Raw genomic sequence first — 12,598 nt, 5'->3', positions numbered from 1 at the left:
TATCCGTGAAAGAAAACCTTATAAGTTGAACTTATAGTGCTCTGTAAAAGGCGTTGTTAAGAGAATAAAAATTAAACAGCTACATTGGATAAAATGTTTGCAAATACACACATCCAATAAAAGACTTGTATCTAAAATATACAAAGAACCAACTAGGACTTTGGGTTCTAGACCATATACTTGGAATATTCACGGAGAGAATTGTTGCCCTTGTGCTCTGCCCCAGATTGGACATCCCACTCAAAATTAAATTAGGCAAGGAGTTTAGAGATTTCCACTTGTAACTTGCCACTCGGAGTTATGTCTATATTACTGTCTTGCCAGGTACATGTAAACATATTAAGTCCCAACTTCTCAAGATGGCAGACACATATATGGAGACATAGGGAACTTCTTGGGGGAGGGGGCAATTGACAGCAGCTCCGAAACCAATCAGACGGGGAGAAAATGGAGTCAGTACTATTCTTGCTCCACGGCAATCAGTAGAACCTAGAACTTTTGGGATTAATGAATGAATCTGAGTCCTGGGGCTGTGGAGTGTTGGTTTGCATTTATTGGTTTTAAATATGAGTATGTGTATTTCCATTTGATGTCTTTAGTCTTGCTGGACTAAACTTAACACCAGTAGGCCCTGCACTGCTGCTGTTTACCTTGCATCTTTTTTCCTTAGGTATCTCACTCAGTTATAACCAGTTAAGGAACTTGTTTCCCTATCATACTTTGCAACCTAAATCACTCCCTGAAGTGTTTCCATCAGCTCCAATTTGGTAAAAATACAAAGCTAGACTTGTTTTTATAATTTCAGAATGAAAAAAAAAGTAGAAGCTCTTCCCCACACATCAAGCTTAGTTACATTGTCACCATATCTACCCAAGGAATCAAAATGCTCCCTAGTTAGAGTCTTGCTAGGCTTAAATTGATGTTTTACTTAAAAGGATGTGAGGAGGGAAAATATTCTTATATGAGCTGTTTGTGAAAGAAGACAGAAAAAAAACACTCTGAAATGCTCATTGCAGTAATGATGCTTTGAAAGCAATTTTTAGAATGTCATATATGCGAGCATCATTTTTATTCCTGTCAGTGTGAAACAAACTCGAAATGATGATGCTTGGCCAAACTTTCCAAGTGCTTCCAGTAGGCAGAGACAGAATGGAAGAGAGGAAGCTAGTCATGTACTGTCACCTGGAAAAATTCTTATTTCCAATGGAAATCAATTTTTTTTTGTTGCAACAATTTTTCTTCCATTATATCCCTATTAAATCCTCCAAAAGAACCAAGAGTAATGATGCTTTACTATCTTGCATGGCTTTGGAGTTTACCAGAAAGCACCTTCTCCTGGAATTTGTTAATGTTTTACACAACATGGGGCTCCCTTAGCCGGACAGGGGGTGGCGGGCCGGTGGTGGTGGTTTTAATTAGGTGTCATAATGAATATTTATTTTTTGAACTTTTCCCCTGGCAATCAGAACTTTAGAAAAATTGGGCTGTCTTCTCCCTACTGCTTTAAATGCTTTTAGTTATTCTAGAGTCCTTTTTTCAGGGTTATAAATGCTCTTACTGAAGACTTCTGGCAGGGGGTTTCTTTAGTAGCCTTGAGGAAATCTGTCTTGCCATCTATGTTGGGTACTTTACGTGGATCATGCTTTGTTTATGAAAAATTAATTCTGATTCCAAATCTGACAGGATCTGTCTTCTTCTATGATTTTTCCCCCTTATGTTTGCAAAACTGCTTGAAACTTTTCTTTATTGCTGCCTTTGAAGTTTAATTCTGTAGGAACCATGTAGTCCTATAGAAGCCCAGAAAAGGTAACAGAATACTATGAGAAAATGGTATTCATAGACTTCCCAGGGGAAAAAAGATAGGAAAGGAAGAGAAAAGAAAAGAGAAACCCTGCTGGTTCACTACTCCCATCGCCATGCCAGGATATTTGTTTCAGGCAACAAAGATAATCTGTGAATCTGTGGGCACATATCTAAAGTCACTTAGACCTACACATTTTATGATTGTCTCTGTCTGATTAAACAAGCCTCAGAGACATAATGAATAATTTATGATAAATCAATGTCCACATAGAATAAAAGCACATTTTAAAAGGATTGTTTTATGTCTAATTCCCAAGTGAATGCTAAGCTTGTCCCCTTTAGTGAGCTCTTTTATTACCACTGTCTTAGGTTTTTTTTAGATTTTCAGTTTCAAAAATAATTAAAAATAAGAAGTAAATATTGAATAGCCCTTTTACAGGCTGCAAAATACACCTCGTGTATTAATCCATTGAATCTTCACAACACTATGGATAGGTTGGTATCAGTATTATAAGTGTTAGAGGTCTTAGCTCTGCAGAGGAGTAAACGGAAATTTTGGATCTCATGTGACTCCACCAAATCTGCAAATCTACCCTAAGTAGAGGTCTCAATTCAAGTATTTGATAATCCAACTCTGGGCCTTTTCCATTATATAAAGCCTCATTTCTAAGAGAAATTCCCCAGGCTTTGGTACAGACCCATGCCTGTGCTGGAGAAGTCCTGCACAGCCTTTGAAGGACAAGGGAGCCACAGAAACCTTCCCCCATGTGTTAGGTGAACAGAAAGGACATTTACTATCTTGTTTATATTCTCTTTATATTATATGGCTGGGTCCTCACAATTATTCTCTTAATCCACTCCCAGATATAGATATTCAGAATAAGTCCTAAACATCTAGTAGTATCTTAAAAATCTGTTTTATTGCCTTCTCCTGCTATATACCAGCAATTTCAAATATATACTTGTAAAGTTAGCATCGCCTCCCTTCTTTCCCCCTATATCTTACTAGAAAGGAAGGGTAAGAAGTACATACAGCAGAAACACTCAGGCATCTAGGGCCTCCTGTGAGTATGATGAAGCATAAGGCTGGTGAGTTGTAGGTATGAACCTTTGAATGTATCTTTCATTTCTAGTCTTTCTTGTCTCTAAACCTCAAGCCTCTTTTTGCACAGCTAAAAGAACTGCTACTCCTTGGTCTTTTATTTTCAAGATTTTAAAGAGTTCATATAAAAGATAAACAGTAGCAGGGGCCCCGGCGTGTCCTGGGCATCTACCTTGTACAAAGTACTCGTGAGACATGTGACATAACACTAAGTTAGGATGCTTTAGGCACTTCGAGAAGAGATAACTCCTCACTTCACTGCATCTCTAACTGCTTCCCCTTTATGCCACAGACTTCCTAGAGGAAAGAGATGTGGTCTTCCCACCACCAATAGGATTGTGCAGAACATATTCAGTCGTCTTGAACAGTTCTGGTCCATTTAGAATTATTTTGTTTTATTATATGGTAATAGTGATATGAGATATTTTAAGGAAAAATGATACAATGTATGGTTAACCAAATAGTGCCTGAAACACAGTCAACATTTGGGAAATGGTAGCGATTATAGTTTAATAAGTTATTTAGTAGTAACACTGAAGGAAATTGGAATGATGAAGGTAGGAAGTAGGGTCAGTGCAGACATTCCCACTGAGAGCTTGGACTTGAGGAAATGCAGGCATTTCTTCCTGAACACACTGGCAGCTACTAAGGATTTTGTGATCAAAGGTAACTTGGGATCTTGCTTTAAGATATCATTAGACTGATGGTTTCTGATAAACTACTTGATAATCCCTGCATAGGGACTTAACTGAGTGATTTCATCCTGAATCCTTAACAGATTCTTTGAATTACAACATTTCATTGAGTATTGTCTGAAGCAACATACATTAGCCCTTCACATGCCCGAGGGTTGCGTATTTTGCATCTTTCAAATCAAGATATCTGGAAGAGTCAAACAGAAAGAATTACAGAAATGACAAACCTAAAGAACCTCAACTCAATCTCCAAATTCAACAATTGCTTTTGAATACTTTCCAGGCAGAATGGAAGATAGAAAAATAGGAAAGGTACGATCTTCGTATACTTGGGAAAGGGCACAACACAATTAACTAAAATACATGTTTTATAGTAGAGTCAGAGATAACTAGAATTTATATAGAAAGAAAAGAGATATTAATTCTGAGAGCAAGGATCTGGAAGGCAGCCAAAGAATAGGTGGCTTTGGAGCCTGGGTCTTGAAGGGTGGACGGGAGGCCGATAAATGGAAGAGGGGAAAGAGTAGTTGAGGCAGAAAGTAAACATGAATAAAGACACACAAGTGGGAAATAGAGAAAATTTCTAAGGAGAACTGCAGATTAAATACATTCATATGATACTTGATAGGTGTGACCAAAGGTTGATTCATGGTAACATTTCCCAGTTAGGGGGGTGATATAGTCTTGATAAAGAAGAGTGATACCAGTTTCGCTCTGCCCTGTAGGAGATGCAAGTAATGATCTGCCCACCCAGCTACTGCTGATTACTACAGCTCAGGGAGCTCAGTTGGTCTAGTAGTTGCAACAGCAGAGAAAGGAAGCTGTATAATTGATTGACAGCTTCCCAGAAACCTAGGGTCTGCTCCTTTCATTATTCTCTCTTCATTCTTACTTGGCAATTTATAGTGTTTGCGTGTGGATGAAGGGAATGAGTTTGAGTTGTTTTACTGAAAAGAAAGTGTAAAGATCCATAAATTCAAATGTATTTGCTTACAGCAATGTGATAACTATGTATTAACCCTTTTCCTGAAGATCTAATTTAAACCGACTGGAGTCAGAAATATTATCATTTTTGTTATACCACTGTCATGCCCTCCCTCTAAGAAATGTATAGGATTGTCTGAATGTTTAGATTGCTTGCAAGAGCAAATTATCCAGTAGGCACAGTAGGCATATTGCTGATGACCCTCAACACATTAGGTGACCATGAAGACATTTTAATTTCTTTTAAAATCAGCACAGAAAACACACTTTTGGAATTGAAGAAGAAGTTTCATTTTCTTCAAATGAAAATTTAAAGAAAATTAAATTTTTAGGGCCCTTGAAAAATCTATTAAATTTTTCCTAAAGTAAGGAAACAGTTAAAATATTTAAGGTTATATCCAAAGGTAAGGCACCCAGGCCGCCCAAGTCAGTAGAGCTTGGGACTCTAGATCTCAGGCTTGTGGGTTCAGACCCCACGTTAGATATAGAGATTACTTAAATAAAATATTTAAAAATCTTTTTGAAAAATTTATATCAGAAATAAGATTTAAAGTTAATATTGTTATGAAAGAAGGGGCCCATGAAGGCAAAATGTCCAGGCCCCACGAAAACCATAATGTGGCCCCTCCTGCTCTGACACCTCAATAGAAGTTCTCTAACAAAAGAACTTCCCATCTCACTAAAATATTACAGTGGAAAAGTCACAGACTTAAAATAAATGACTCAAACAAGAATTTAAAGAAGATTCTAGAAATATAAATACTTCTGAAATCTTTTAAAAACTTGTTATACCAATATAAAATGATGTTTAATGAACTGAAACTGAAGTGTTTTCAGTTTTATTATTGAGATAAATCCTTCAAATTCCTGTTGCCTTTGTGACTTTTGAGGTAGGTGGCACTGTATCTGATCCAAGTACATAATTAGTTCTCATGATCTATACTTCAAACTCCTGCAGGGGGCGCCTGGGTGGCTCTGTCGGTTGAGCGTCCAACTTCAACTCAGGTCATGATCTCATGGTTCCTGAGTTTGAGCCCCATGGCAGTCTCTGAGCTATCAGCCTCGTTTGGATTCCTGTCTCCCTCTCTCTCTGCCCCTCCCCCACTCACAGTCTGTCTCTCTCTCTCTCAAAAATAAATAAACATTAAAAAAAAAAACCACTGCGGAATCAATACCAGTCCCAAAGAAAGATCATAATGGTCACAATTACTAGATTATGTATCTTATGATATATTCCCTTTAAATTCACATTCCTGCCAACACCTGGAAAAGAACATAGAAGTGGAAAATGACAGTTTAATTTTTAATTTTCTGGATAGACTGGCTTCTGTCACAACAAAAAGCATAGTTCAGTGGGAAAAAAATTAATTATATACTGAACAAAGAGTCGTCAAACATGTTGGTTTGTGTCATAAAGATTAATCAACAATTTGATTGATTAAAAAAATAAATCATATTTGAATATACTTTTGCCATATTCTCTCTATGTGGCCTTGGGCAAGTTGTTAGCCTATCCGAACTTCTGTTTATTCATCATTTTATGAATATCACAGTTATTAACCCTTCCTGTTTTGGGCCCTGCCATATTCAACAACTCAGTCCTTTATGTTCACTGCTTTAGGAAAATATGAGTGAATACCCAAGAGTAAAATCTCTGGGTCACATAATAAATATGTATTTCATTTTATAAGAAAATGTCAAACTGTTTTTGCATGATTGTACCATTTTTTATCACCAAGAGCAATGTATGAAAGTTGCAGAAGCTCCTCATCCTTGACAGTATTTGATATTATTAGTATTACTTTATCATTCCAATAGATATGTAGGAATACATAATTTCAATTTTTCTAATGGCTAATGATGATGAATATATTTTCATGTACTTATTTTTCATCCATATACCCTCTTTTCTGTCTGTTCAAGTCTTGAATACTTTTATTGGGTTTCTTTGTTTCTTACTGTTAATATCTGAGAGTTCTTTGTATATTCTAGATACAAATCCTTTCTCAGGTATGTAAGCTGCAATATTTTATCTTACAAAGATAAATATACAATATATAAATATACAATATTGTATCTTGCCTTTCCATTCCTGAAACAATATTTTTGATAGAGCATAAATTTTTAATTTTTATACATCCAACTTATCAATTTGTTCTTTTATAGACCATGCTTTTGTTGCCACATCTAAGAACTCTTTGCCTACTTCTACATCATGAAAATTTCCTCCTGTGCTTTAAGTGTTTTAATTTAATTGTAAACATAACATAATCCTTAGGAGTTTAACATTTTGTATAAATTATAAGGTTTAGATCAAGGTTTGTTCATTTTTTTGTTTAGCATGTGGATGTCCAGTTGTTCTAATACCATTTGTTGAAAAGATTATTATTTCTCCATTGAATTGTTTTTGCATGTCTATTTAAAATCAAATGGCTATAATGTGTGAGTATGTTTTTGGACTCTCTATTCTGTTCCAATGACCTATGTATTTATCTCTTGGTTAATATTACACTGATTATTGTAGTTTTTGTTTTTAATGTTTATTTATTTGCTTTGAGAGAGACAGAGGCAGAGAGGCAGCATGAGCAGGGGAAGAGTAGAGGGAGAGAGAGAATCTCAAGCAGGTTCTGCATTCAGCACAGAGCCTGATGCAGGGCTTGATCTCACGTACCATGAGATCATGACCTGAGCTGAAATCAAGAGTCAGAAGCTCAAATGACTGAGCCGCCAGGCACCGCAGATTACTGTAGTTTCATAGAGATTTATAAAATGGGATAATGTGATTTCTCCAATTTTTCTTTTTCAAAATTGGATTAGCTATTTTATTTCCTTTACCATTGTATATAAATTTTAGAATCAGTTTGTCTATATGTTTAAAAATCCTTCTGGGATTTTGATTTGGTTTATGTTCCTTAACTATATAGATTAATTTAGGTAAAAATGGAAATCTTTACTATGTTGAGCTTTCCAATCCATGAACATAGTATGTCACCATTTATTTAGAGTTCTGCATTCTTTCATCAGCACTTTATGGCTTTTGATGCCACATCTAAGAACTGAATATGTTTCGTTTGTTTTATAGCTGTGTATTTCTTTTTTTAAAGACATTATAAATCTCTATTTTTTAAATTTTTGTTTCCCCCAAAAATTTCAGCTTCCAATTGTATATTGTCAGTACATAGAAATACAAAGAAATTTTTTGTATACCCTTTCTTCCAGGTTTTTTGGGTATATACACATTTTGTGTTGCTATGCTTTCTTGGTGAATTGAACTTTTATTATTATGAAAGTCCATTACTTCTCAGAGTTCTCTAATTCCTATGAATGATACTTACTATTTATTTACTAGGTCCTCTTATTTACTAACCTTATGGAAGTATATGCAAGCTAAACTAGACCAGCTTTTCTCAAAGAGCTGGGCTAAATTAAGACTTTTTAGAAGTCCTGAGCATTGGAAGATTATTGTGCCTCTAATATTTATTTCACATTTATTACATAATAAAACTATGTAATAAAGTAATATTAGACATTAAAATAGAAAATACATGTAAGCTAAAATTAAAACTAACTTCTTTCTAGAAATGAACATACTCATCAAAGCTAAACTTCCTCATTTGTAAGTACCCTAAATAAATTCTTTGTGTTCCATTAGGAAACTAACCACTGCCAATGAATGTTCCATAAAATGTAGCCAAAATTGTCCTTTGGGTCAGTAAATTTGGGAAATGCTAAATATAATATCTCTCTAATAGATATTAGGCTCTTAATTGCTTTCAGAGTCCCCAAATTAATATTTTTATCTTCATATATTATAATTAATTTGACTACAGAACTATTTTTCACATAATGCCAAATAATGTCCCATAAAATAAGTTTTTCTCTTATCAAACTTTGGAAAGTACTACGGGAAAACTGCATCATTTTCTAGTTATTATGGGTAGGGAACTATTCTAAAATATTTATACACTATACCTTATTTATAACATGTCAGATTTTAGGTATCAGTAGATATTATAAGGTAATTTTTTTTTTTGGTAGATGAGGAAATTTAGACAGTGAAGTCACATAGCTTTCAGTAATAGAGCTAGAATTCAGACTTCATTCATTTCTTTTCATAATTTACCAAGCATGGAGCAGCAGCCCTTCATTTTCTTTTCTAGGAACTGATTCTCTTCTCTTCTCATCAGTGTTGATTCAAACTTCAGAGCCCTACCTCTTACCTAGTAGACTTCTGCCCTCTGATTCTCTAAGTCCTCATTCCTTAATTCCCATGTGGCTCTGACTTTAAACTCATTCTCTTTTTCAAATGAGATTGATACTAGAAAAAAGCATGGGGTTGTGCATTTCATCTGTGGCCTACCACAGATCTCTTTGAGTCTTTTTAAAACCAGGAGGGCCCTGAAAGGCTAAAGACATTTGCTGTGGTGTTAGATAGCTAGAAGAAGGAAAGAAAAGTAAACAATAAGGTAGATATCAGGAGAGAATGCGATGTTAGGGGGCAGCCATTTATGAGTTGGATATACTCTATCTTCAGTTCTCTCCAATTTGGTGAGAAAAAAATTTGAGAGTATCAGAAAGTAATACTGTTCCCAGAAATCCTGGACATCTCAAAATATTCAAGGGACTTCCAGCAAGTCTTTCTTAAGGAGTGAGATATAACAGAGTTTGTTGACAACTTTGTAATAGGATTTGCATCATAAAAAAATATACAAGTAAATAATGATTTGTAAACCGCCATGTCTATAATATGTGTTTGTGTGTGTGTGTGTGTGTGTGTGTGTGTGTGTGTATAATGTTATTTGGCACCATTTCCTTGGCAAATTCTACAAATAATAAATGTAATTTCTTTAATCAAGACATAATTAAAACCATTGAATGGTGTTCAGCTCCCCTGAAATCAAATGATCCACTAATTCATTCAGTATAAAATGCATTGGGCATCTTCTAAGTTATGGCTTCTAGAAGCTTAGTCAGCCACTAAAGGTTTCAAGTGCTTGAGTATGTAATTTGGAAGGTGTTAAAGTCATACCAAAATTTTAGCTAATTTTATACTTAATTCTTGCATCTTGTTGGCTTTCTGTCATGGTGACTCTTCAGATAGCTGGCAAAGGTGTGGATAGTTAAAGAAATGAGCAGGGAAATATTAGAAATAAATGCAGCTGTTCATATCAGGAAGCAAATCAACCAGCAAGCCATATTAAAGAAGTCTAAAAAGGTGAGAATTGGACATGTGCCTGATTTAGAGCTCTGTGGGCTAAGGTTTCTGAGAGTTTTTCCCCCTGCAGTCCCTACAATGTACAGAATGCAGTCTTGCTTGATTATTCTTTACATTATTAATAAACTTGGTTGAACAAACTCTCATCTGTTCACTCTGACAAGCGTCCTTGGCTGTTGGGAATGCATCAGCTTAGGAGCCTCTAGTTTTGCTTTGGGGGTAGGATTGTGAAAGGGAAGGTCAATGCCATAAGAGTAAATGAAATACCCACAAACCTGGGCCAAGGGATTGACAATCACTTTTAACTGGTCACTATTTTGAAAGAAATTAGGTTTTATATTTGAGGGTGCCTCTTTAACACCGAGGCATAGGTGGGTGAACACATACACAAGATTATGAGGGTGCTGCTTTGTGCAAATGCAAGATTAGGGGAAGAGTACACCATTGGATCAAAGGGCTGAAATAAAAATCGCTTCTTCAAACAAAATAAATGATTTTAGAGTTATATAGCTGGACACAGCTTTACTGAATTATAATTAGCATACAATAAAGTACAAATATTTTAAGTTTTTGCATGTTTACACCTGTGAAGCCATCACCACAATCAAGATAGTGAACATAGCTATCACTCTGCAAAGTTGCCTCATACTTCTTTGTAATCTTTTGTGTGCTTCCACTCCTTCTTGTCCCACTCACGCCAAACCCAGGTAGTCACTGATCTGCCTTCTTCCACTCTAGACTAGTTTGCATTTTCTAGATTTTACATCAATTGAATCTTACAGTATGTACTCTTTTGTCTTACTTCTAATTATCTAATTATTATTTAGTGACTCATCCTTGTTGTAGTTCAACAGTTCATTTTTTTTTTTACTGCTGAGTTGCATTCCACTGAATGGATATACCAGTTTGGTTATCCACTAACCTACTGATGGACAGGTGAATTTGTATCGGTTTTCTTTTCTTTCTTTTTTTTTTTTTTTTTAGTATGGAATGCTTCACAATCTTATCCTTATACAGGGCACATGATCATCTTCTCTATCATTCCAATTTTAGTGTATGTGCTGCCAAATAGAGCACCGTATTGGTTTTCTATTGCTGTGTCACAAATGACCCCCAAACTTAGAAGCTTGAAAGAGTAAAATATTTATTATCTCAGTTCTTGTTAGTCAGGAATCTGCACGCAGCTTGGCTAAGTACCACTGGCTCAGGGTCTCCCAATAGGACTACAATCAAGGTGTCAGCCAGGGCTGAGTCCTAAGACTCAACAGGAGGAGAATCTACTTCCAAGCTCACTCACAGAGCAGGCCATGCAGGCAAGCCTCCGGTTTCCTAGAGAGATAGGCTAAGGCAGGCTGTGGTGGCTGACAAAGTCTAAAAACCCACTGGCTCCACATGATCAAGTTTAGTTGTGGCTCCCACCACAGTCAGGTGCAGATCAGGTTGTACATGTATCCATAGCTATACAGTCTGGAAAACATGGCTTCCACAATCATAGTGGTTATGCAAGATATTTTCTTTTTTTTTTTTTTTTTATGTTTATTCCTTTTTGAGACAGAGATCATGTGCTGGGTAGGGGCAGAGACAGAGAGGGAAGGACAGAGGATCTGAAGTGGGCTCCATGCTGACAGCAGAGAGCCTGAGTGGGACTTGAACTCAGAAACCATGAGATCATGACCTGAGCTGAAGTTGGCTGCTCAACTGACTGAGCCACCCAGGGGCCCCTCTGCAGGACATTTTCTGAGAGCCGAGCTTAGAAGTGCCTCGCATTTCATCCTCCTACATTCCATTGTCAGAACCCAGTCCCAAAGCCCCAACCTAACTGTGAGGGAGACTAAGCAATTAAGTATTGTTGAGCACTAAATGGCCTATGCCCTTACTCCAGGATAAACTTCTGAACCTCATTAGGGCCAAGACTTTGCCTTCCTTTTTTATGGTTTAATTTGCAGTTCATATTCAGTTCCAGGCACATAACAGGTGCTCAACAAATATTTGTATTATGCTTTCATCTATGTAATCACAAAACTTCTATGAGGCAATTCTTATCATTCCCACTGCTATGAATAACTTGAGTTTCAGAGAAGTTATATAACAGACTTAAACCTATACATTGGTTAGTCATCAAATTAAGCCCTGATTTTGTGCTTCCATGTCCAATAAACTTTATGTGATATCACATCTCTTGATTAGCCCTGTTTTAGTGAATCCTAGCATGATCTTACTCTTACAGTAGAGCCAGGGGTCATTGATGGTGACAAAGCCCATACTACCAGGCACAATGCTTTTCTCATTTGCTGGAGTCCCCCAAGCCCTCCCTTTAGCTTTTGTGGCAGGAGACAGTGAGCCAGGAATAGGTCCTCACCTTCTATAATGAGAGAAAGAGAGAGAGAGAGGGAATGAGCAGAGGAGGGGCAGGGAGAGGGAGAGAGAGAATCCCAAGCAGGATCTGTGCTGTCAGCAGAAATCGAGAGCCAGACGCACAATCAACAGAGCCACCCAGGCACCCCTGGACTTTACAAAGTTTATAACCTTTTGAGGCATCTATGTGGCTATGTCAGGTAAGCAACTGACTTTAACTCAGATCATGATCTTATGGCTCATGAGTTTGAGCCCCACAGCTCAGAGCCTGGAGCTTACTTCAGATTCTGTCTCCCTCTTTTTCTGCCCCTCCCCTACTTGTGCACACACTCTCTCTCACTTCTCTCTCTCTCCCAAAAATAAACATTTAAAAAATAAAAGTTAAATAATAACCAAAACCAAAAAAACAAGTTATAACCTTTTTCTCCCAGAAGACTAAACTGA

General features: G+C 36.6%; 1 pseudogene; it reads right to left on the bottom strand.

Annotated features, from left to right (window-relative positions):
* Nucleotides 1–10,778: 10,778 nt before the first annotated feature.
* On the bottom strand, nucleotides 10,779–10,876 carry LOC120223045 (annotated as a pseudogene).
* Between the last annotated feature and the right edge of the window lie 1,722 nt (nucleotides 10,877–12,598).

This window comes from Hyaena hyaena, unplaced genomic scaffold, assembly GCF_003009895.1.
Source record: "Hyaena hyaena isolate Hyena2069 unplaced genomic scaffold, ASM300989v1 scaffold_935, whole genome shotgun sequence".
In the NCBI taxonomy this organism is placed as follows: domain Eukaryota; kingdom Metazoa; phylum Chordata; class Mammalia; order Carnivora; family Hyaenidae; genus Hyaena; species Hyaena hyaena.
Note: the sequence above shows the minus strand (reverse complement) of the source record. Positions and strands in the feature narration are given on the sequence as shown.